The sequence below is a fragment of the Triturus cristatus genome, chromosome 5_1 (genome assembly GCF_964204655.1).
Source record: "Triturus cristatus chromosome 5_1, aTriCri1.1, whole genome shotgun sequence".
NCBI classification, from domain to species: domain Eukaryota; kingdom Metazoa; phylum Chordata; class Amphibia; order Caudata; family Salamandridae; genus Triturus; species Triturus cristatus.
In genome coordinates, this window is record NC_140587.1 from 356,197,669 (window position 1) to 356,224,155 (window position 26,487).

Genomic DNA, 26,487 nt, shown 5'->3' on the forward strand with positions numbered 1-26,487 from the left:
GATAATCTGTGTACCCATGATATATTATTCAGTTATTCTACTGTACCAAAGGTTAAAGTAATGTTATAGTTTGGTGAATTTCTTTGTGACAATGTTAACATTTTCAACAACAACAAAAACTGAAATTCAGCTATTATATTTAGCAGCATGACCTCATACATGACATCACTCATGACATGTTCTATGGCATCATTTATGACATCACTGATGACATCTCAAATTACATTGATGACACCACTGACGATATCACTGAGGACATAGTCCAAGTTTCTTTTGTAGACATTGCTTTGTAAAAGGGTGTTACACTGGGTTCTGCCCAGCAGTATGCCCAGATTTTTTGCTTTTCTGGTCACCTGGTTTTTTGGGGCACTTGTCTGGTTACATGTGGACATGTGGGTACACGTGTATGCCGGTAGCGGCTCGCAGAGGTAAGAGCAGTGGGGCGTGGCCGGGGTGGGGGGTGTTAGAAGTCGACAGACGACGGGATAAGTAATATTAAATAAATAAAATCACTTACTTTGCACTCGACGCATTGCCTCGTCGTGGCAACATGGCTATGGATCACAGAACTGAGTATCTGTGATTTCCTGGGGTAGAGGGTGGTTACCAAAAAATAAATTGCTAGCCCCTTCATCTGGAATAGTTAGTTCCACAGCATTCCTGGAAATGTATCTCAAATTAGACAAATCCCTACTCACTGAAAAGCGTATCATATGTTTTATTTTAGTAGGCCTTCAATGGCATTACTCTGGGTGACCACTTAATGACACAACACACTTAACTGCTAGAAGCCTGATTGGTAGAAAGTGTGCTAGTGTTGGAAGGTTGACTTGGATTCCCTTGTATTTTTAGAAATCAACTTTTGCTAGACAACACAGTGCAGGTTTACCAGTATGACTGTCACCCTAAGTCAAACTCTAGCAACATCATTGGCACACTTAACATGCTTCTGTTCTTCCCCATATAGTCATTGATATGATTTTAAATATGGTGTCAAATCAAGTTATGGTACAAAATAAATCAAAATCCTTGAAAGTAGGATCACAATGTTAAGAACGCAATGACCCTTGATCAATGTTTGCCCTCTACCCCACAGGGCAAACGCTTTCTGCCTCATAACCATTATCTCTTCAAATGAAAAGAATCATTTTAGTCAATAATCATATTATGTAAAAGATGAACAGGTCCCACTTCACATTTAGCTGTCTGGTCGTGAATCCAGCATGAGGTTTGAGAAACAGCTTGGAGAAAGGAAGAAAATAAATGTGGTGCAGCTTTGTCCTGTCCACCAGTTCATAGTGACACTCACATCTACTCAACCATTCAAGCTTATCGTGTAGCAGGATCATGCATACAAAACAGAAAAGGATATCAGTAATGTATTCTGGCTCCCTACAGGTAGATCCTCACTTTGTAACTGATCTCAGGTCTCGTGTTGTGGTATCTCGATTACTGTTACACGGTGACACTGTGGCTGCTTCAAAAAGCTTGGCTCCAAGATGGAACAGGGTTTGAAGAGTTAAGATTCAGTCACAAATCTTTCCTCTCTTTTCACATTTCTTTTCCAATGCCTTTGCAGTGATCATCAGAGTTGCTCTGCAAAGTACTCCTCTCTTCTCAATATTCTGGACCTGGACAGCACTGGGTAAATAAAAGCTGTAGCTGTCCCGTGATGCAAGCTGCATCTTCTGGAAATTCCAAGCGATTCCAAAACCATTTTTGCCAGATGGAGCCTCCTGGTTTGCACAAATGTAAGATGCCATGCTACACATCGATTACATAAGCATTAACTCATGAATTAATGCCCAATTTGTCCGGAAGACACATAAAAGCAAGCAGAAGGGCAATCAGGCAGCTGAAATGGGGATGCTATTAACTTAATTTGGAGCGTCGATTAGAGTAAAGAAAATAACTGCAAACTTTGTTGATCAAACTGCATTAATCCCTAGGGTTTTTGCTCTCACAATTTCTACTAGGTCCAACCTGGATAAAACTGCATGTAGTAAATTGACCTGCATGCAATTTAAATTATGCACACATCATTCACACAATTTTTGGAAATTAGCAATATGCTTGTTGGGCGCAATTTGCTAAATTATGCCATTATGCGACTGAGCGTAATTATGATCTAAATTTGCAGTTTGCTGTAAAGCACAAGAACGGCAGTGAGCGAGTGGGTATTGTTTATGATACTTTTGTGAAAATTAATCCTCGCACCAAAAATTGAGTTCAGGTTGCATTTTGTGCTAAAATATAGCAGGAAATGACATCGCTAATGATAAACAGTACAATGAAGGTGAATTTATCCATAAACTGGTTGCAAAGACCATTTTTGCACATTGTGCTTCATTGCATGACACAAAAGTTGCCAAAGGTTGCAATTGATTGTCTTCCGTGTGCAAACTGTATTTCCCAGGGCAGTTCTATAAGACTCAGTGGGATATTAACAAGGACTTATCTCCGATTTATCTTCACCTTAACGCATCAAACATGGAGATAGATTTAACACCCCATTCACAAGTTGGTGCAAACTGCAGACAATGCCAGTATTCCCGCGATAACTGCCCCAAAATTTATTTCCTCGGTGGACACCACCAACTAACCCTAATGAGATGCAGAGTAGGCGTTACTGTGCAAAAACACACGAAAAACCACAACACCACTTTAACAACGAACTGCCAGATCCATGATACGAGTCAAAACTGCGCAATAAGCCATGGTAGCAGCAGGTTTTTAACACCTGCCTCCTGCAGGTGTAAAGCCGGATTACTACCTGCAGTAGGCAACGGAGCCCCGCACACAGCCACACCCGAAGAACAAACGACACCATGGAGCTACTCATCATGCAGCTCGGAGCCCCAACAGGACCACAACACCCACAACCACCACCCTCAGGACCGCCACCATCCCCAGGACCTGGACACGCCTCCCCTGGACCACCACAGAGGCAGCGCAGAGTAAGTCAGTGGACCTACCGAAAACACACCACTCTCACAGACCTAACGCCTGAGGAAGTCTTTGCCCACTACAGGCTGAAAAGGTCAACCATCATCCGCATCATGACCCACATCGCCCACAGGTTGACGGTCCCAACACAGCGGAGAACCAACAACCCTCCGCAGACAAAGCTGCTGGCTGTGCTGCACCTGTTAGCCTCTGGTATCTTCCAACCAACAACTGCCAGAGTCGTAGGGATCTCACAGCAAGCCCTATCAAAGTTCATACTCCAGTACATTTACCTCCCCCACACTGCACAGGAACAGCAGGAGATCAAGCAAGGCTTCTACGCCATAGCTGGATTCCCAGAAGTGTTGGGGGCAATAGACTGCACACATGTTGTTAAATGGTAGCGGCAGTCGTAGTCGATAACCTTTCAAGTATTGCCCGGCGGTAATCGCCTCTTATACCATTCGATGCTAAACCAATAAAGAGGCAGGCGCCGGAGACTGGAAGGCAGGAAACAAAGTTTTATTCCGTCGGAGTGGAACACATCAGATCAGACAGCGAAGTATCGTCACGAGGTGCTCTAACTGCATCTCTGAGGCCTGGCCTCTTATACACAGGTTTATGACTTTATTGCAGGTTTATCATACATGGCACATTCTTGAGATTGTTTTGATACATGAAAGAACATCCTCGGAATCCCCACTTCGAGCTCGTTCCCACACATATCTACAGTGGAAGTCCCCACCCCACCCACAGTAGGAGATGGCTGTCACACAGCTGGACATTCCGCCAATTCCCGGGGGTGTGTGCGGCCGGTCGGGTCTCAGGGGGTGGGGGGGCCTTGATCTACTGTAATCCCTTTGATGTGGGGTGTTTCCCTTACAGTAGGGGCAATAAACTGCATCCGCAGGGCTAGGTGATGGCCTGGGATCGGTTCGGACAATGGGGCGCAGAGGAAGGGGGTTATCAAAGAGATGCATGACCATGTATGGGATGTCGGTCAGGCGTGGGATGTGGTTCCATGGCAGGGTCGCGCAGAAGGAGAGGGTTTATGGCCCGTGTATGAGAGAGCGGGGGTGGCCGGCGCGCGGGGGAATGCTTGCAGCGCCAGGGGGACGCGCTGGCGATCGGCAATGAGCAGGGGGAGACCAAAGTGCCTAAAATGGCTGCCGTGCGCTTTCCTGTGTGTCGCGCTGGGGAGAGACAAGATGGCGCAGATAATGTTCAGTTCGCAAACTAAATTTCCACAGTCCTCCCTTTTAACATATCTCGCCAGCTTGTTTAGTTCGGATCTATCCCCATAATACTACGAACTTCCACCTCATACAAAGCTTTCATTCGCTCCGCTTCAAAGTTCAAAGTCTTAGGGCAGATGCAGTTCATAAAAAGTGAACATAAAGGTGGCAGACACTGGATCCCCAAGCAACATCCACATAGTATCACAATTGGTATTAGGATAACTGAAAACAGCCTCCATCCCCAACTTCTAATAGTGTCCCAAAACCAACTTCCCAGTGACCATTCTTCTTGCTCCTGATGAACCTCTGCGGAAAGTCTGTGGAGGTGTTCAATTGCTTTGTAGACTGAGGGTGAGTTATCCGGTACGTAGGTACAACAGCTGGACCCAATGATACGGCATGCTCCTCCACGATCAGCCAGAACCACATCTAGAACGAGGCGGTTCTGAAGAGCCACCAGGCGGACGGCCTGAAGCTCGGCGGTGTTGTTGGCGAGGATGCCAGCCGTAATGTTCATCGCCGTTTCGACTGCCTGGGTTAAGTGGCGGATGGCACGGCTGTTTGCCATTGGACCCCAGAGTGGAACAAGACCTTTTACTGCGTCCATGAACTGTGCTCCGGTGGAGTCGGCTTGCACAATGTCTTTGGCACGTTTCTGTCGGTGATGGTTTGCTGGAGCCACATATGTCGGAGGAAGGACAAAGGCGATGTAGCAGATGCCTCCCCAACCTTTCGGAAGCCAGGTGTAGGCCTTAGTACCACAGACGAAGTACATATTCGGGGAGGCAACAAAGGAGGGTGGATCAACTGAGTCCAATGTTCGGGTGATGAGGCAGGAGCTGTGGCCCACCAGCTGCGCCCCCAGACCTTCGAGGCACACAAATCCAGTGATGTTGATGACGGATAGGGCCACTGTTAGGGTGGCGGCCGTTCGTTTCCGGAGGTAAGAGAAGGTGGGTCTGGCTGGGTTGTTGAACACTTGCATTTCAACTCGTACTTTGGCAGGGATGTCCATGTGAAAGGAAGTGTTTGATCTCAGAGGACTGAAGGGGGCAGAAGTTCTTCCAGTTTTGTTCAGCCAGAACCCATGGTAGAAGTGTGACATAGTTCTGCCGGAAGTGGCATTGTCCTTGTAGCTTTCTTGCAGGAGGATTAGCCAGGCGAGGCAGGAACCATGGACAGAAAAAGGTGAAGGGATGAAAGGGATAGAGTGTCCAGTGGCATGTGGTAGCAATCCACAGATCCAGCAATTAGTGGCATTGGCGGCAAGATTGTGTTGGTGGAGCAACTGCACAAAAGAGTTATTCCAGAACTCCTTACGCCTTTCTCGGAGTTGGGGTGAAAGTGAGATCAGATGGTGTTCTTTCATGGTGATAGGTTGAACGGTGGTCAGCAATGTCTTATGAGCGGGTGTGCTCTCCTCCATGATCCAGAAGGTGACCATGAGGAGAAGGCAAAAGAGAAGGGTAATGAAAAGTGCAATAGTCTTTGAGCTGTGCATTCTGTCAGTCTTTGGGTTTTTGTAGTGGATCTTCGGACGTCCGGTTGCTTCCATCATCTTCATGTCGGATGCTTCCATCACCTTCAAGGGACTCGGTAGCGGGCAGAATGACAGACTTTGTTTAGTTTATTTCCTGGTGGCCTTTGAGGTGGCTAGGCAACCGCTCTTGAGATTTCAACTTAGTTTGTGGTCTGCTTAGCCGAAGTTCCCTCCTTTCGTCGTAGGTTATACCCTTCTTTGGATGGGACAGTAAGATTGGGATATTTCGTTAATTCAAGTGTCTCTGTGTCCGGGCAGTGGCTCAGGGATGGTCGGTCTGTGTCCAGTAGTTCCTCTTGGGCGGTGATGTTGTCCGTGGTCGTCAGGGTCGATGATACCTTCTTGCAGTGGTGTGCATGCAGCCAATTGCGCTTCCCCTCCACTCGAAGAGCTGTTCGGGTGGTGATCAGGACTTGCAGAGGGCCCGTCCACCGAGGCTCCAGACTCTTGGTGCGCTGGAAGTTACGCACTAAGACAAAGTCACCCGGTTGGATGTCGTGCCCGGGGCCTCTGGAAACGTCAGGAATGGCTTGCAGCACCTGCTGATGGATAACAGACAACGTTTTAGTTAGGTTATACAAATAGTCAGACATGAGGACGTTAGGGGTGGGCGGAATTTGCGTAATCGCGTTACGCAAATCTCCGCGAAACGGTAAAAAATCTCCGCGAACACGTGGAAATTCCGCGAACACGCGGAATTGCTTGTTCGCGATACTTTTTTCCTGTTCGCGATCGCTGTTTGCGTGCTCGGGGTGAAATATCTCGCGAACACGCATATTGAGAACGCGAACAAGCAAAAAATTTCGCGAAGTCGCGGAACGCAGATTTTTGGGCAATTTCGCGTTCTTCGCGGAACGCGAAATTACCCAAATTCCGCAAATTCCGCGAACGGAACGGAATTTATCGCCCAGGCCTAGAGGACGTCCGGGACGTCGTGGATGGATGTTGGCTTCGGTGCAGTCCAAAGGTTCATGGGCCGCCCGAAGACGACCTCGTAGGGGGTTAAGTGGTGTTTGGTGGGGGTGGAACGCATTGATAGTAATGCTAGCGGGAGAGCGTCTGGCCATTTCAGTCCTGTGGTGGCAACTATTTTTGCTATCTTAAGCTTCAATGTGGCATTATGTCGCTCAACCAAGCCTGCAGATTGGGGATGGAAGACCGCATGGAACTTTTGTTTTACACCCAGCCCCTTTAAGATGAGTTGGATAACCTCGGCTACAAAGTGGGGGCCGTTGTCGCTCCACAAAATTCGACAAAGGCCGTATCGGGGGAAGAATTCTTTCAGTAGTACTTTTGCGGTAGTCATAGCGGTGTTGTCGTGGGTTCGGTAGGCTTCCACCCACTTGCTGAAGGCACACACAACGACAAGTACGTACTTCAAACCTTGGCACCTTTCTAACTGGACGTAGTCCATTTGTAGGACTTCTAAGGGGTGATTGGGAACCCCAAACCCTCCCCGGGGTACAGCAGTTCCTTTCCCAGGGTTGTGTTGGAGGCAGACCAGGCATTGTTGGACTAGACGTTTGGCTGAGTCTGAGATTTTGTCGTTGTGCCAGACTTTGGAGATGAGTTTGATCATGGGAGCAGACCCTATGTGTGCGGGGGAGTGTGCCATGGTTAGCATGGGGATCAAGTATGAGTCAGGTAGCAACCATTTGTTCGAGTCTTTAGTTCGCCAGCAACCGTCATCGTCCTTCAATCCCACCCGGGCCCATTCAGTTAATTCGTGTGGTGTACTGGCTAATTGGATGTCCCTAATCGTTTCCCTAGCATCCTTCCATTTCTCAGTTTGTGACCTGGTTACGTACATACGGGTCGTGGACCTATTTTCGGCAGTGGTTCGGGCAGTAATGTCAGCTAGTGCATTTCCCTGTCCTATAATGTCTGTCACTTTCTTGTGTGCCTGGCATTTGATCACAGCCAGCCGTGTGGGGAGGAGGACTGCTTCGGTCAGGGCAGAGACTAGGTCTCCATGCAGGATGGGTGTGCCATGGGAAGTCAGGAATCCCCTCTCCTTCCAAAGGAGCCCAAAGTGGTGAACTACCCCGAAGGCGTATTGGCTGTCTGTGTAAATGTTTGCGGTTGTCCCTGCTGCCAAGATGCATGCTCGTGTGAGAGCAATCAGTTCAGCCGCCTGTGCGGATCGCTGTGTGATGCGGGCTGTCTCAACAACTGTTCGGGCTGTGGTGACTGCATAGGCAGCGGAAGTGGTGCCATCGGGGAGCTTGATGCATGAGCCATCCACCCATAGTTCTCCGTCAGGGTCTGGGAAGGCAGTATCTCGAAGGTCAACCCTACTCTTGGTCTGTTCGTCGGTGAGAGTCACGCAGTCATGTATGGGGGGCGCATTGGGGTCAGTGTCAGGGAGAGGTAGTAGAGTGGCTGGATTCAGAGTGGTGCATCGTTTCAATGTGATGTGGGGTGCAAGCAGAGTCAGTTCCTAGCCAGTCAGTCGTTGCTCTAGTCAGGTGTTGAGTCTTGGTCTGGTTCAGGAGGGTGTCAACCGCATGGGGTACCAATACAGTGAGGGGGTTCAAGAGCACGATCCCCTCACTTTGCCGGATAGAGACAGCAGCGGCGGCTACTGCTCGAAGGCAGGCGGGCAATGCTCTGGCTACAGGGTCAAGAGTGGCAGAGAAGTAGGCACAAGGGCGTTGTTTAGGGCCTATGGACTGGGTTAGGACAGACAACGCACATCCCTCCCTTTCGTGGGTGTAGAGGGAGAAAGGTTTAGTGTAGTCTGGGGTTCCTAGGACTGGGGCCAAGCAGAGGGCGTCTCGTAATTCTTTGAAGGAGGATTGGCATTCGGGTGTCCAGGGGAGGGGGAAGGGGACATCTTTAGCCAGCAGGGAAAGCAGAGGTTTTACAATAAGACTGAAGTTTGGCAACCATTGTCGACAAAAAGAGGTGAGGCCTACTAGAGACCGCACTTGCTTCTGAGTTTTGGGAACAGGGGTTTCTAGGATGGTCTGAATTCGGTCAGGGGTAAGTTTCCTCCCATCCTTGGATAGGAGGTGGCCTAGGTATGTCACTTGGGGTTGGCAGAACTGCAACTTCTTCCTGGAGACCTTGTGACCGTTCTCCGCGAGGAAGTGGAGGAGGTGAAGGGTGGCCGTGACAGCAAGTGGGGTGGTGTCGGCCGCCAAAAGGATGTCATCGACGTACTGTATTAACACCACTCCATCGGGCAATTGGACTGCATCTAGTTGTCTCTTGAGGGCTTGGCTATAAATGCTGGGACTCTCAGTGTAGCCTTGGGGTGCCCTACAGAATCTGTACGACCGGGCTATCAAAGTGAAGCCGAACAAGTAGCGGCTGTCTGGGTGGATGGGGATGGAGAAGAATGCGTTCTTGAGATCAATAACAGTAAAGTTGGTGGCAGTGGACGGAATTAGGGTGAGGATTGTGGTGATGTCTGAGACCACGGGGTACTGAGGTATGACTACTTTGTTGACTTCTCGTAAGTCAACAATGAAGCGTTATGCTTTCTCATCTCCCTCGCCTTGCTTCTTTACAATGGGTAGGATAGGGCTGTTGCAAACATTACTGACTACTTCTTCTACTACTCCTGCATTGACTAGGGACTGGATGATTTCCACCAATGCCTTCTCACCTTCGGGCGATATTCGATACTGTGGAAGCTTTGGTAGCACTGCGTCCGGTCGGACGGTTATGTGTACTGGGTCGATCATCATGCGCCCTACATCTGAGTCGGTTTTAGCCCATAGATGTGAGGGTAACGTGTCGAGTAGGGACAGGTCAGCATCAGTTATAGAGAGCATACGTCGTGTGTGACAAGGTCTGAACAGATCTGGGTTATCGTGCAGGATGACTCGAACTCCGTCTGGGGAGCATCTAATGGTAGCTCGGAAATGTTTTAGCAAATCAAGTCCCATAATAGCATCGGGGGTGTTGGAGGAGAGCAGAAAGGTCGTGTCAGTGGCGTTATCTTCTAAGTCAAAGGAGATTGGTGCTGATAAGGGGTTAGTGGAGGGCGTTCCATCGAAGCCTATTGAGGTTACGTGTGAGCCAGACAAGGGTGCCCTAGGAATCAGTCGTTTAGATAACGCACTACGTGTCGCCCCAGTATCTACCAGGAATGGAGACTTTGTGCCCAAGACCTTAGCAGTGACGTAAGGACCTTGCTGGTCAACACGGAGTTCGACTGGATCCCTCCCTTGCCCCTGGCGGTCCTATGCGAAGTCATGGGTGCTTTCATAGTCGGACTGCTGACACTGGTTTTGTCGGGGGCGATCAAAGGTGTTTGGTCTGCCTGGCCTGTCGTTGATGGCGTCGTTCGTGTACCCTCGTCCCTGTCCTCTATTTCTGGGGTCATATGCTGTGTCTCTGGGGTCCCTATTTTTGTTCAATTCCAGAAGGACCGGGCACTGGGATTTCCAGTGTCCGAACCCTCTACAGAACGCACATTGGTTCCCATCTAAGTCTCTCCGTCCGTTGTAGGGTGCAGGTGTATGGTCTCTAGGGGGTAGCTTTCTAGGGGCGGTTGGTTGGTAATTCCCTTTTGGGGGTTCCCTTCCTATGGTCACCCCTTGCAACTGTGCTATCATTACCCTCTCCTTCAGTTCCTTTTTCTTCCTCTCTGACGCCCTATCGTTCTCATTCTTTTGGTTTTCGTAGTATTGGGCCATCTGGAGGATTGCTGCGGGTTTGGAGGCTGCCCAACTACTCTCGCTGGTCTGTAGCTTCTGGGAGACTTCTTGTGACAGACCCTTCACATAATTCTGGACAAAGAGGTGATGTCCGGTTGCGGTGGTCATGTCCTGGCCACTATAATCGGAAAACACAGTCTCGAATCGAGAGAAGTATTCAGACACATCCTCCTGGGGTTTCTGGCGACAAGCCGTCACTATCGACCAGTCTACCTTTCTTTCTGGGATTAGAGTCTTCAACTTCTGTACAATCTTGTCTGGGAGCTCCAATATGGCTTTCGGGGGTTCCTGTCCCGGTTCTCGCTGTTTATCTATGGTATCGAGTTGTACCCAGGTATATCCGAACGGCTCAGCGTGGTCAACTTTCCGGATTTGCTTCCACACATCAGCCGGCAGACACAACCCGAAGAACAAGTCGATATCTGCTAAAGTCATTATTGTTGAACCTAAGGCTGTACCTAGTTCGGTGTAGAAGGCAGTCGGGTTCTTTCTTAAGTCGGGTAGAGTTTTTCTAAAGGTCAAAATGTCTTGTCGGTCCCATGGCTGGTAGACCCAATTATATACAACCCTTCCCTTCGCATCTTGGTGGTTGATGTCGTCATGTGTTCCCTGACCTCGTGGGGGGACCCAGTAGGGGGCGGCCTCTTTGATGGGCATCATGGTATCAGTCCTTCCTGCCTGGGGCTTAGTCGCTATGGGAGTTTCTGCTTTGGTTGTCTGTCTGTGCTCTTTAAGGTGTCGATAGACCTCGAGTGTACGAGTGAAGAGGTTCGTCACATCGCCCTCTCCTTCTTCCCCAATGTCTACCTTCCTATATAGGACCGCTAAGCCTTCGGGACCTTTATCGTGGTACCTATCCTCATATGTATTCAGGGCGTGATAACAAAGTCGTACGACAAAGTGTCGTCTGCGGTTGTCGGCATACGAGTTATACACGTCTGTTATATACTCCTCAATTTCCTTTTGCTCCACTAGTGTCCCTACTATCTTGTCGATTCCTGCTCGTTCATCCTTTGTTAGTCGATTCATTCTGGTGGAATCTTTCTTTCTCATCTCAGGGTCATCCAACGTTATTGCCGACGTTGTGTTCAGTACAAGAGGCTCGGCCGGCGCGGAGGCCGTGAGGACCGAGGCCCCTGTACTGCTTTTGCTTGTGTTTGGGGGTTGTGGGTGTTGCACTACCGATTGGGAGGGTGCGTATGGAGGGGGCATGTAAATGATCGGGGGACCTAATAGTAATTCGTCATTCATTCGTTGCTTAGAGGACAACTCAGGGTAGAGCATAGAGGGGGTCCTAACAGGGTACTGGCCTGATGTTTCGGGCTCCTGTCTTAGTTTAGTTTCCCTTCTCTCCTTTATTTCTTCTTCTAACTTTCTAGCGGCAAGGTGAGCTGCCTTTCGTAATTCCTTTTCTGCTTTTACTTCTTCCCTCTTTTTCCGTTGTGTTGCTTCTTTGCGCCACATGCCGATACTGTCAAGCATAGTAGGCGTCGTCTTATTGCTACGCAGAGCTATTTCCAGCATTTCTATCTTATGGTCGTCGAAGGATCCCATCAGTGGCCACTGACTCTCGGGGTCCTTCCTTGTATATTTATGCCATAGCTTGCTATAAGCTACGGCGACTAGTCCATATTTAGTGAACATGTCCTTATTAGGGGTGCCTTCCAGTGGAGCCGGATGGTCCACCTCTAATAAGCGGTCCGGGCAGAACCAACTACCAATCAGTGGGGAGAAGATAGGCATGACGGGTTACAACGGGGACAAAAGTCAGCACTACCTATCTTTTCACTGCTTGCAAAGACTAGACAGAATATCTCTATTCCTCGTTATTTGTAAGCAGAGAATACCTCCAAAGAACCAATATCGAACAACTAGTTTTCGGACAATCAATCAATCAGTGGGGAGATAAAGATAGGCACGACGGGTTACAATGGGGACAAAAGTCTGCGTTACCTACCCTTCACTATTTGCAAAGACTAGACAGAATATTTCTATTCTACGTTATTTGCAAACAGAGAATATCTCAAAGAGCACTATCCTTCAAAACAATCAATGTTCGGACAATCAATCAGTGGGGAGATAAAGATAGGCACGACGGGTTACAATGGGGACAAAAGTCTGCGTTACCTACCCTTCACTATCTGCAAAGGGAGAGAGAGAGAGTATTTCTACTCCTCCCCGTTTGTAGACAGCGAATATCTCAAAGAGAACAATCAATAAGCAATACTAGTATTTTTCAATCAATCAATCAATCAATCGTTTCGCAATTTGTCGTGTTTCACGACCTTACCCGGACCGCGTGGACAGTTTCTCGTCTTCCGCCTCCAGCGCCCGATCGTCCTCTACTCTCCGTATTTGCCGCGGCACTCCTGATGGGCCCCAGTCAGGACCGTAGATCACTCGAGAGAGGTCTGCTCGGAACCAGTGAAGTTCGGATGATCGGCTGCCAGACGAGGGTCTATCGGGCAGGAGCTCTCCCGATCGTTGCAGTCGTTCACTCTGTCGTCGGGACCTCTCCCACTGGATCCACGTGTCGCTGATGGGCCCCACGCTTGGGACGCCAATTGTTAAATGGTAGCGGCAGTCGTAGTCGATAACCTTTCAAGTATTGCCCGGTGGTAATCGCCTCTTATACCATTCGATGCTAAACCAATAAAGAGGCAGGCGCCGGAGACTGGAAGGCAGGAAACAAAGTTTTATTCAGTCGGAGTGGAACACATCAGATCAGACAGCGAAGTATCGTCACGAGGTGCTCTAACTGCATCTCTGAGGCCTGGCCTCTTATACACAGGTTTATGACTTTATTGCAGGTTTATCATACATGGCACATTCTTGAGATTGTTTTGATACATGAAAGAACATCCTCGGAATCCCCACTTCGAGCTCGTTCCCACACATATCTACAGTGGAAGTCCCCACCCCACCCACAGTAGGAGATGGCTATCACACAGCTGGACATTCCGCCAATTCCCGGGGGTGTGTGCGGCCGGTCGGGTCTCAGGGGGTGGGGGGGCCTTGATCTACTGTAATCCCTTTGATGTTGGGTGTTTCCCTTACAGTAGGGGCAATAAACTGCATCCGCAGGGCTAGGTGATGGCCTGGGATCGGTTCGGACAATGGGGCGCAGAGGAAGGGGGTTATCAAAGAGATGCATGACCATGTATGGGATGTCGGTCAGGCGTGGGATGTGGTTCCATGGCAGGGTCGCGCAGAAGGAGAGGGTTTATGGCCCGTGTATGAGAGAGCGGGGGTGGCCGGCGCGCAGGGGAATGCTTGCAGCGCCAGGGGGACGCGCTGGCGATCGGCAATGAGCAGGGGGAGACCAAAGTGCCTAAAATGGCTGCCGTGCGCTTTCCTGTGTGTCGCGCTGGGGAGAGACAAGATGGCGCAGATAATGTTCAGTTCGCAAACTAAATTTCCACAATGTCCCACTTGTGCCCCCTGCGGATACTGCACACCACTACCGCAACAGAAAGCACACGCATTCCATCAATGTGCAGGCAATAGTGGACCACGGGGAATGTTCAGCAATGTCATCGCAAATACCCCAGCAGTGTGCACGATTCCGACATCTTCTGACAGTTCATCGTCAACCAGCGCTTCCAGGATGGCACATATGGAACTGGACTGCTCGTTGGTAAGTGACAAATCAGCACACCACACACCTCAAAGCCACCATCACACAAATGTGGGAATGCACACATGACCAAACCACATACAACATGTCAATCAACATGACCACCTACCAAACACAACAACACTACTCCATGGTGATCTTGAGCTATCCCTGCACACAATTCAGCTGTATCATGGCACCACAGCCACACAACAGCTGAACATGTGGAGATGCGGAATGCAGCCATGTGTGAACGATGCAAGTGACCCGTGAATGGGAATGTACACAACGACAAGTGAGGCATGGATGTGCAGGACAGACATGGGAATGCAAACCACATATATGTCCATGCCGACCACAACTGCTGGTGACTGGAGAGTAGTAAACAGTGGACGCAACCATGTCACCCCAGGGCGTGGGTCAGATCGCGGAAATGTCGCTCGCTGCGTCCCCCCCATGTGCATGAGCATAGTGCGTTGGCCCTGAGTAAGCCAGGGCTTCGCAGGGGTGTAGACAAAAACCCCGTGGCGCAGAGTGCGGTTCTCTCCCAGAAAGGCCAATGTCACTGACAGGGCGGCACCTCGCAGTCTGCCATGAGGCCGATGCCGTGAGCAGCGGGGCCTGCGACCCTGTGCGCCTGCTGCACCCCAGGACAATGAGACCCAGACCAGGCCTGCCCGCCCCAGCGCTCCAAGACCGCACTGCTCACTTGCTGACACTGTCGCGTGTCAAAGAGGGCCCACCACGTGCCAGTGCAAGCTCCAAGCACCACTCCCGTGACCACTGCACCCTCCACAGACCATCACTGGCCCACATTACTCCTTTCTCATTGACATACTCCACCGGCGTCGCCCTTGGCCCAGTAGGTCCCACATGTGGAACTGTGTCCTGTGTCCTGAATGGCGGTGACCCCATGTCCGTGGCAGCGGCCACAGCACCAGATTCCCTTCAATCAGTGAGGCATACTTCCATATCACAGGCCTGTGACACGTGGTGCCACTAACCCTGTTCAACGCAAGCCGGCGACACGTGGTGCCACTAACCCTGTTCAACACAAGCCGGCGACACATGGTGCCAATAACCCTGTGTGCCGTGAGTGACCGTCAGCCTCCCTCGGAACATCGTTGGTGTCTGAGCCTGTGGCCTGGGGGTTGTCATCAGCAATGGGCAGGTACGGACTTGGTGTCTGGCATGAGTCTGTTGCATTCATATCCGCCATGTTGCCGGACACAGCTGGCATGTGCCCTCTGCATCATGCCCTGGGGGTAGACCTCCTATTCTCCCCCGAGACACTCCATGGAAGGCACCTATGACACATACAAGACACTGCTCTGCCCTCATGACCCTACCCCAGTCTCCCGCAGGTCAGCGTCCTGTGGCGGTGGGCCTGTATCGGCTGCTGTGAATCCAGGGCCACTAACCCTGTGCGACTCAAGTCATTCCCCTTGTTGTTCTGACATTGCATTTCTGAGTGTCTGATGACTGTTGGAGTTGTTGCCAGCACCAGCTACTCCCTGAGGGCTGGCTTACACTCACCCCACACACAGCCAGCACATGTATAGCTGGATTAGTGGGCCTGCCATCACATCCTGCCGAACCAAGTATTGACTCTTTTCTCCCTGCACTGTCACAGGTGATCAAGGATATGCACTCTGCCCTTGGACGATGACATTCCTCCGAGACCCGAACAAACCCACCCAGAGGCAGTACAATATGGCCCACATACGCACAGGGGCATCGTTGAATGCACATTTGGCGTGCTGAAGTCATGTTTCAGGTGCCTGAATGGCACAGGTGGAAAGCTCCTGTACAGCCCGGACATCATGTACAAGATGATTGTTGCATGTTGTGTATTGCACAACATCTGTGTATGCACCAATGCCCCATGGATCCCAGTTCCAGAAGTACCAGATGATGATGATGATGGGGGTGACGATGGGGCAGGTGGCCCACATCCCACTGCAGCTGCGACAGGAACGGCCCGTAGGAACACCATCATTGACAATTTCTTTTTATGAGCACGTCACATTGTGGCCGTCCCTGACAATCATGGGACAGTACAAAATGTCCAAGAGCACAGCATGTGAGAATAAAACATATTTGCAGGTTACAGGTTGTACTTGTACATGAAAGGCAAAAACATTGTCATGCAGTGTTTCCTGCCTGATGTGATTTGCCATGTTGTGCACATTTGAAGCACCAGTTGTGTCCTGTGTCCTGTTGTGGAGGTGTTGCTGTTTGTACCGGGATGTTGTCAATGTTGAGGGGCACTTATACTTATGTCCGAGGTGGTGTGCCATCTTTGCCTATTTGTTGCCAATGACACGTTGGAGGTGACGTACAGTTGGTGGTGGTGTTCTGGCTCATCCGTGGCGATGATCGGGTTTTCCGGGTGACTGTACCACGTCTTCCTCTTCTCATTGCCCTTCCACAGGCCCTGTATTCCTGGATGTTCCTCTGTGGGGATTGTGAGGTTCATGTTGTCCTCTGCAGTCGGTCAGGGTGCATCCGTGGTACTCCGCAGTTGATGTTGTTTTTTAGTGGCATTTTCCTTATCCTATTCTTGTGCTTTTTCCCGCATTACGCATGGGAATTGCTGGCCTCTCCCTGTTTTCTTATCGCGTTTGGGTACATCGTGTCTTTTTATGCGTTTGGGTTTGTGTTTTTATCTCTGTCGCGGTGGTTGTATCGAGGACATTGGCCGCATTTTCGGCGGACTATCGCATGGTACTGCCGTGCTGTGAATTCCACGTTGACACAGGGTTATTTTCCCCCGATAGGCTGCGATGTGTAAAGTTGCGTAAGCATTTTTTGGTGATGTTTAGCACACGTTCTTGTGAATATACCCCTCAGAATGGGACCGTACGTGTTCAACAAAGATAGCTTATACTCTCTTCAAAATAAGTGACCGTTTTGAAAATAATGCAAAATAAAGTACATGTTTTATAATGTCCTTGTCTGGGTCATATGTTTCTGCATACATTTAATATAAACAACCTTATAAGTAGTTTCAAACTAACGAAAAATATTCTAAGTTGACAACTAAAAATCTTTTTTCTTTTGAATGCAACTCTCAGTAGCATTGCTTTATTACAAGACTTTTATCGGTTATAGCACAGTAGATATGAATTAAAAAGAAGAATGAAAACATAAGCTGTCGTAACATATATTGGGAATGTCATCAAGTAGAAAAACTACTACATGTGTAATTTGACATTTTTCCAGGTCACTTAAATGGCCATCTAAAATATAAATAAATATTTGCTTGAGTTTATTTTAAATTATTGCAACGTTTGCTTGGAATGCACACCTATATTTTAGAATTTCATTACACTTGCATTCATATGCTTATTATTGATTGCTTAGATCCGATGTTTTGCGTTTCCATAAAAAAATACTTGATAGTTATTAGCCAGGGCAGGCAGGCCATTGAGTGGAACAAGTTTGCAAAATGCAGCTATTTTTCCTGGTTATGTCTTTTATGTTTTCAGATAAGAGCTTAGAAAGTGCTTCTGAATAAATATAGTGATGAAAATTGCACTAACTGCAACATTTAAAAATGTTAGATATAAATAACAAATCCTACTTTGAATATTGCAATCTATGAAGTGTGATTTTGTAAGAAATTACGATTTGCATTAGCTTTGAACACAAATCATTTGCTGACAATATACGTAGAGTATGAAACAAACTTCAGAGAGGAGAATGAAGAGCAAAATGGTGCCCAAATCCAGGCCATCACATCTCATTAAAACTATAGGGGCATATTCTCAAGGATCTATCGCCGAGTTATCGGCAAATTAGCGCAGCCAAAATCGCAATAAATGTACCGCCCCATTCACAAGCCAGTGCTAACAGCCTATATCACCAGTTTACCTGCGATAGCAGCCGCAAAAACATCGCCACAGATGACACTGGCAATTAACGCTAATGATATGCAGAGTAGGCTTTCCCATGCAAAAAACAGCGAACTCACCACTTTGCAACATTCTCAATGACCAGCCTGATCGGCGATAACATCCCAAAACATGCAATAAGGTGCGTTAGCTGCAGGAACCTGCTCCTACCTGGTGCAAAGTCGGAGGACAACCGGCACCAGACAAGGGAGAACAGCCCAGAGCCACACCTGAAGATCAACAGATGCTATGGAGCCACTGATCATGCAACCCGAAGCCCCAACAGGACCACAACACCCACCGCCACCACACCCAGGACTACCACCCTGCCGTACTCCCCTCGTCCCCCCCCGGACCACCACAGAGGCAGTGCAGACCAAGACAGCAGACCTTCAGAAAATGAACCAACCTCACAGACCCAACACCAGAGGATGTCTTTGCCCACTACAGGCTCCAGAGGACAACCATCCTACGCATCCTGACCACCAATTCCCACAGGCTGACGGTACCAACACAGCGGACAACCAACATCCCTCCACAGAAAAAGCTGCTGGCGGTGCTGCACCTGTTGGCCTCTGGGACATTCCAAACAACAACCGCCAGAGTCGGAGGAGTCTCACAGGCAGCCCTATCAAAGTTCCTCAGAACTGTCTTGGATGCCATCATCAGCCTGGTACCCCAGTACCTATACTCCCCAACAGTGCGCAGGAACAGCCGGAGACCAAGCAAGGCGTCTATGCCACAACTGGCTTCTCGCATGTGTAAGGGGGCAATTGACTGCACACAGGTCCTACTTGTGTCCCCTGGTGACACTGCACACGATTACCTCAACAGAAAGCACACGCATTCCAACAATGTGCAGGCAACAGCGTACCACCTGGGAATCACCACCAATGTCGTCGCCAACTACCCAGGCAGTGTGCATAATTCCTACTTCTACCGACAGTCCATCATCAACCAGCGCTAACAGGATGGCACCCATGGAAATGCACTGCTCGTTGGTAGGTACCAAATGAACACACCACACCCCCCAACTCCACAATCATGCAACTCGCAACTCTGGGAATGCACACTTCACAGACTAACATTCAACATGCCAAACAACATGCCCACCCAACAGACATGACAGCATAATTTACTGTGGCAACCTGGGCTAGCCATGTCCATGAGCCATCAACGGCATGGCACCTCAGCCACACAATAGCTGAATGTGGGGAGAGGTGGGAACCAGGCCTGGGCGAAGGAGGCAAGCGACACATGAATGAGAAGGTACACAATGCCAAGTGTGGCAGAGATGTGCTGGACAGACTGTAGTATGCAGACCACAGACATATCCATGTCCACATGCACTGCTGGCGTATGGAGTGTAGTGGACACAACCATGTCACCCCAGCCAATGGGGAAGATCCCAGAAATTTAGCTTGTGATGTCCCCCTTGTTAGCGTGTGCGGAGTGGGCCGGCCCGACTTATGCCAGGCCAGCGTAGTGGTTTGAATAAAAAGCACGCAGCTCTAACGCCAACGCCATCCCACCATCGCAAGCCATGTGCAACTCCCTCGCCACCTTCATTCACCGGAAAATCACCGACATCCACGACAGCTTCAGACCCCGGATGACCCCTACCGACCACACTGCACCAAACCCACCGCACCGCACCGCCCATGACACCCTGACAACCTGGGCCAACGTGAGCATCGATGACACACTCAAGACCATGGGAACCATCCACTCAGGATCCCCATCACCCTCTCCCGCACCACATCTTCAACAAAGCCAGCAATTCCATCGCACCCCACCTGCACAAAATCATCAACCTCTCCTTCGAGAGCGCACCCTTCCCTGAGAACTGGAAGCACGCAGAGATCAACGCCCTACCGAAGAAACCCAAGGCGGATCCGAGTGACCTCAAGAACTTCCGACCCATCTCCCTGCTTCCATTCCCAGCAAAGGTCATCGAGAAGATAGTAAACACCCAGCTCACCCGTCATCTCGAAGACAACAACATCCTGGACCCGTCCCAATCAGGATTCCGCAGCAACCACAGCACCGAGAACGCCCTCATCGCCGCCATAGACGACATCAGGATCCTGCTAGACAATGGCGAGACGGCGGCCCTCATCCTCCTGGACCTCTCCACCGCCTTCGACACCGTCTGCTACCGCACACTACGCACGCGCCTCCACGACGTAGGGATCCGAGACAAGGCCCTGGACTGGACCACCTCCTTCCTCTCCGGCAGAACTCAGAGAGTGTCTGCCTCCCCCCGTTCCGATCCGATGCCTCCGAGATCATCTGCGGCGTCCCTCAAGGATCTTCCCTCAGCCCGACGATGTTCAATGTCTACATGGCACCACTAGCACGCTTCGCCTGACAGCATGCCCTCAACATAATCTCCTACGCCGACAACACCCAGCTGATCCTCTCCCTCACCAAGGACCCCCTCACCGCCAATTCCAACCTCCACCAGGGAATGAAGGCTGTCGCAGACTGGATGGAGGACAGCCACCTCAAACTGAACACAAACAAGACAGAAATCCTCATCCTCGGATCCAACCCCTCCGCTTGGGATGACTCTTGGTGACCCACGTCACTGGGGTCCCCCCCGGCCCCCACCGACCACGCACGCAACCTGGGAGTCATCCTCGACTCAAAACTCTCCATGACCAAACAAGTCAATGCAGTCTCCTAGACCTGTTTCAACACCCTCTTCATGCTCCACAAGATCTACAGATGGATCCCGACAAACATGAGGAAAACAGTCACCCAGGCCCTAGTCAGCAACAGACTCGACTACGGAAACCCCTTCTACGCCGGAGCCTCGTCCAAGCTCATCAACAGACTACAGAGAATCCAGAATGTCTCTGCACGCCTGATCCTCGACGTCCCACGCCACGACCACATCACCCCCCACCAGAGGAACCTGCACTGGCTCCCCATCGACAAAAGAATCTCCTTCAAGCTCCTGATCCACGCACACAAGGCACTCCACAAAACCGGCCCAGCCTATCTCAACAGTCAACTCTCCTTCTACGTACCCAACAGGAAACTCAGCTCTGCTGACCACGCCCTGGCCACGGTCTCATGCATCCGGAGAACTACTTCCGGAGGCAGATCCTTCTCCCATCACACCGCCAAAACCTGGAACACCCTCCCCATCATCCTGCGACAAACCAAAGACCTGCTGACCTTCGGGAGACAACTCATGACCTGGCTCTTCGACCAATAGCAGCAGCTCCCCCTCCCCCAGCGCCTTGAAACCCTCACGGGTATGTAATGCGCTTTACAAATTTCATGATTGATTGATTGATTGATTGGGCGTAGTTCTCTTCCGGAATGCCCAGCGTCTCTGCCAGGGTGGCACCTCCCAGCCCACCATGAGGAGGACACTGTCGCCATGAGCCATGTTGCCTGCGATTCTGTGCACCTGCTGCACCCCGGCCCGCTTGTCTCCGAACCCGTCTTGCATGGACCTGCGCACCCAGGCCTCACTGCTCACCTGCCGAGCCCGGCGTGTATTAAGGAGGGCCCACCACGTGCCAGCACGCGCACCAAGTCCGAGGCCCACAAGCTTAGCAGCCTCCTCAGACCATCACAGCCTCCGCAACACAGGCCCGCAGTACTCCTTTCTCATTGACATACTCCACTGGCCTACACAGCTGCCAAGTCGGTCGCACATGTGGAACTAAGTCTTGATCATGCAATGGCAGAGTAAAAATTTATGGTAGATTTTATGTCACTGTACTCCCTTCAATGTGGTGCCACCAACTCCAAGCCTAGCATCCGAACGACACCTGTCTGTGGTCCCTTGCTGACTACTGCCTTTGGCCTATAGTGCGGTCGAGTTGGTCACATAGTTGGAACTGAGTCTTGATTTGTGTATGGCAGAGTTCATATCATTGAATGCATGGAGAGGAGTAAGAGGAAGACGAGGTGCAGTCCGGAGGAAAAAAGGATCCTTGTTATGGAGGTGATCGAACACTGCCAACAACTGCTCTGGTGTCACTAACTCTGTGCATCGCAAGCCAATGACACGTTGCTGTGGCCCCTTGCTGACCGCTGCCTCGTACCTACACTGCGGTCGAGTAGGTCATACATTGGGAACTCAGTCTTGATTTATTTATGGCAGCCTTTATGACATTGTACTGGCCTCATCGCAGACTGCATTCTCTTGCAGTTCCGGTGCCACTAAGTCTGTTCCCCGACAGCCATGGACACTTTCTGGTTGAACTTTGGTGGCGACTGAGTCTATGGACTGGGGGTTGTCTTCATCATCATGTCGGTGATACTGATTTTTGGGCGAAAATGAGGCTACAGCATTCCACTCCTCAATTTGCTGCTTCAGGTTGGCTTCTGCCCTCTGCATCATGCCCTGGAGGACACCTTCCACTGTCCCCCGCAACCCTCCACCACATTCACCTTGGGCATCGATGAGGACCCACTCAGCTCATGTGGCCCTAACTCAGTGCACTGCAAGTCACCATCCCGTGGCTGTGTGCCTGTGCCGGCCGCAGTGCATCTAGGTTCACTAACTCTATGCAGCTCAAGTCAGGGACCGTGTCGGTGAGATATTGGATGGCCTCTGAGACAATGGCCTTGGGGTCATTAACACCATGTGTCTGTGGCCCTGCTCTGTCCGCTGCCTCCGGCCTCAACTGCGGTCCACCAGGGCTCACACATCAAATCGAGTTCTGACCGGCCTGGACGTCACATCACTGCAGGAGGCACACGCCACCACCGCCAGAACCACCTCCAAATGCCAGAGTCGAAACAGCCGTACTGGCAGACTAACGGAGTTGCTTACACCTGTCGTGGATGCCATCATCTGCCTGATATCCTGCTCAGCACTCCAGGTGCCACTGCCTTGTGCACCACGGCCCATGGACCATTTCCTAATGAGTTGTGTGCTCACGTGGCAATGTCGCACAATCCTAGACATTTTCTTCACATGAGCACGCTCAGCCCTAGTGCCCCAACCTCAGTGTACTGCAACTCACGGACACTTCTGTTTGGATATTGGGTGACCTCTGTACTTGCTCCAGCTACCACCATGATGCTCCGCAGTTGTCTCTGTAATTCTGGTGTTTTCTGTTTCTGTTTTAATAGTGTTCACTGTTCAAGTTGTTGCCAGCACTGACCACTCCGTGCGGGCTGGCTTACACTCACCCCACACACATCCAGCACAGGCGTCACTGTACATGTGACCCTGCCAAGAAAGCGGCCGGGCGCACGTGCCCGTAGCCAGTTCATCAGACTATCTGGCTGTGTCCGTGTACTCATGATGTATGCATGAGAGCCCCAGGGTCTACAACATTACATTGTGCTGTGTACAGCGGACGCAACCATGTCACCGCTGGCAGCGGGTAACACTTTGGACATGTAGCTTTGTCGTCACCCACTCAAAATGTGAGAGGAAAGGACTTGGCCGTCGTATGGAGGTCCAGCGTGTGGGTGTGAATGATGATTCCGGGGCTCTTGGCTTGGTTCATTGCAGGAAATGTGCATATGCATGTGTCTCTGTCAAGGTGTGGGTCTCCTTTGTGGGGTGTAGGTGGTTCCTGATGGGACTTGAACACCCAAGTCTGTGATCTGGTTTGGCTTCCATGAGCTCTGACCCCACCCGCACCTGTTCGGCCACCTCCTTTTTGCATTCTGACACCTGGCATTGAAATGCGATGTGTGCCGAGGTGAAGTGTTGGGAGCCAGCCATGGTGGTGGGTGCTTCCTGCTGTGTGGTTTGCGCAGGGGCTGGGGTCTCCTCTATGTAGCTTGGCTGCCCTGCTCCTGGGGGTGGGTTGCCTAAGATGTCCATGGGCTGTTGTAGGGCGTCGGTGTCAAAGGTGTGGGGGTCCTCTCCAGCATCACTGATGAGTAGTCTGGTCTGCTCTGCTGGAGGTGTTGTTTGTCCCTCTGCAATGTGAAGGGGAGATGCATGTTGACATTGTGTTGACATGTATGTTGGCACATTGTTCTCTTTTGCATGCAGACTGTATGATAATGTACATTGTGACTGTTTGGGAGGTGCTGAATATTTGATGCGGGAGAGTGGATATCTGGACTACATGACGGATGTGAGGTTGTACACGCACATTTCCATCTCACAGTTTCCTGCTATGTTAGATGTGATTCATCTGTTTCTGCGCATGAGCGGACCCAGTTGTGTCCTGTGTTCTGCAGTGTCGGTGTTGCACTTTGTACCATAATGTGCTGTTATTGCTATGTGTGTGTGCTGCAGTGTGCCACAGGGATCAGGGACATGATCCGGGGTCATTGTGGGTGTGCAGTGTGCTACACATCGTTGTGCATGTGTGCCATTGTGCCCATCTCCCACCGTCCCCCCAGTCCCTGGTTGTTACTCACCCTGTTGATGTTGTGTCAGGTCCTATTGAGCTGTGTCTGGACACCCAACTCCTTGCGCCGTCTCCACCATGATGACTATGGCCTCCATTTCTTCCAGCTCCTCCTGTGGCGCAGGACTCCCACCTCCTGTCGCCATTGCTGTCTTCTTGTTGGCAGAAGGTTTGTGTTTGGTTTGGCTTTTCACATCATGCCAGCGCCTCTTGTCCTCCTCCATAGACCTCCTCGACACTCCGACTGCATTCACGTGTGTCATATTGACGTTCAGTGGATGGTAGTGTTCTGTCACCTCCTGGCGCTAATCTGGCTTTCCTGTAGACTGCACCCCGTCTACCTCTTCTTCTCCTTGGCCTTCCCTGACCATGAGGTTCCTTGCTGGTGGTCTGGTGGTCTGTGGGGCTTGAGGGGTTCGCGTTGGCCTCTGCACTCGGTCCGGGAGCTTCCATGGTGCTACGTAGTTTCTTTTTTGCTCCCTTTTTTGTTATTGCTTTTATAGTGAATTTTCCCACATGACGTGAGGGAATTGCAGACCTGTCGCTGGTTTTCGCGGATTTTTTTATCACTGATTGGCTTCATCACAGCTTTGTTTGCGTTTGTGTTTCACATTTTTGCGGCGTCGTATTGACTGTATCGAGGACAGTTGGTGCATTATCGTGAGCCTATCGCATGGTGCCGCGGGCTTGAGAATACCACGTTAACACAGTGTTGTTTTCCCATGATGGACTGGGATGTGAAGAGTTGCGTTAAGCTAATTTTGCGATGGTTATCACACGTTCTTGAGAATATCCCTCATAGTTTGTTGTCGACGTTAGAGGACATATGTATAGCATGTTAAAATCCATCGACCTGCCATGTTTTTCCATTGCCCTCTAGGACCTTAATGTCCAGACTCAGGGCCTGATCCACAAAGGGCCTCTGCACTTGTGCCAGAGGCCCCGCAGTCGTTATGAAGTCGCCGCACTAGGGGCGGGATCCCCGCAATGAGAATTCGCCAAACATGTGGAGTGCAGAGGTCTTTGCCAATCAGGCCAAATTGTTTAAAAACAGGCTAAAGATACAATGGTGACTTTTTAAACTATAGGTCTCTGAGTAGTCTCTGGACGATAGTGGGCCTGATTCACAAAGGTAAACTTACACTTTTGTGTAAGTTTACTATTTTTTTGGGTATTAACAAACTGTGAGTTTAATTTCACTAATTGTATTAGTATTGTTACGAATTAGACAACTCCACACTCGTGGCAAAGGGCTCCACACATAAAAAGATAGTGCTATCCTCTGTGTACCCTGAGAACACAAAGTGAACATATAATCTCGGTCATTTGCTTGCAACAAGCATCATGGTTCAATCAGGGCATTGTTGTGAATGGCACCTTATAGTATCATCTCGAGTACCAGTCTAGAATGTGTTTTAGGGTCATGTTTTATTATTCCCTATGAACAGGAAGGTAAGGATCTTTTGACATTTATATAATGCGTCAGTCCATTTATGTTGAGGGATGAGATGGACAATGGATTTGTGGTGGGTACAGGGATAGTGGGGTGGGAGGATGTATATCCCATCTGGGAGGATGGTGTCACCAGGTTGCAGCAGGAGGCTCCAGGGAGAATACATGTCCTCTACAAGATGTGGACGTGGAGTGATGGAGTGATGAGGTAGAACATGTAATAAGAGGTCAGTCTTGTGTCAGTAGGTAATTAGCAAGCCTAGGGGTGGATAACTGACTAGAAGTTAGGGGGTTGTCACCTAAATCACCCAACTCTGTTTAGTAAGAACAACGATGCAAACATCGGAGTATGTGAAGGGGTGGGTAGTCACCTCCACCCAAAATGCACTTTTCACACTTTCCTATATACTAATGCTCAAAACCTACTAAGTATAGACTCAAACGTTGGATTATGGAAGCCTCTCGTTATTGCCCTGTAATGTAAAAAATTAGATAAATTGTTAATTCCTGAAACTGTAACCCTGAGGTCCCAGGTGGCAGCCCACCCAGTGGCATTGCAGACCCTAAATCAATAGATACTCAGAAGTTCAGGCAAGGATGATTCGGTACGCAATTCAAACAATTATACATGCCTATAGCAGCATGCTAAGAATATTCACCAAGTGGAATCACTCCATAAGCTGAACGCAGACAATGCTTCAGATCCAAGTACGCTCCAGGTTGCAGAAATCAAATATTTGGGGATGGACCACTAGCTACTGAGTATGAAAGCTGTCTCCCCA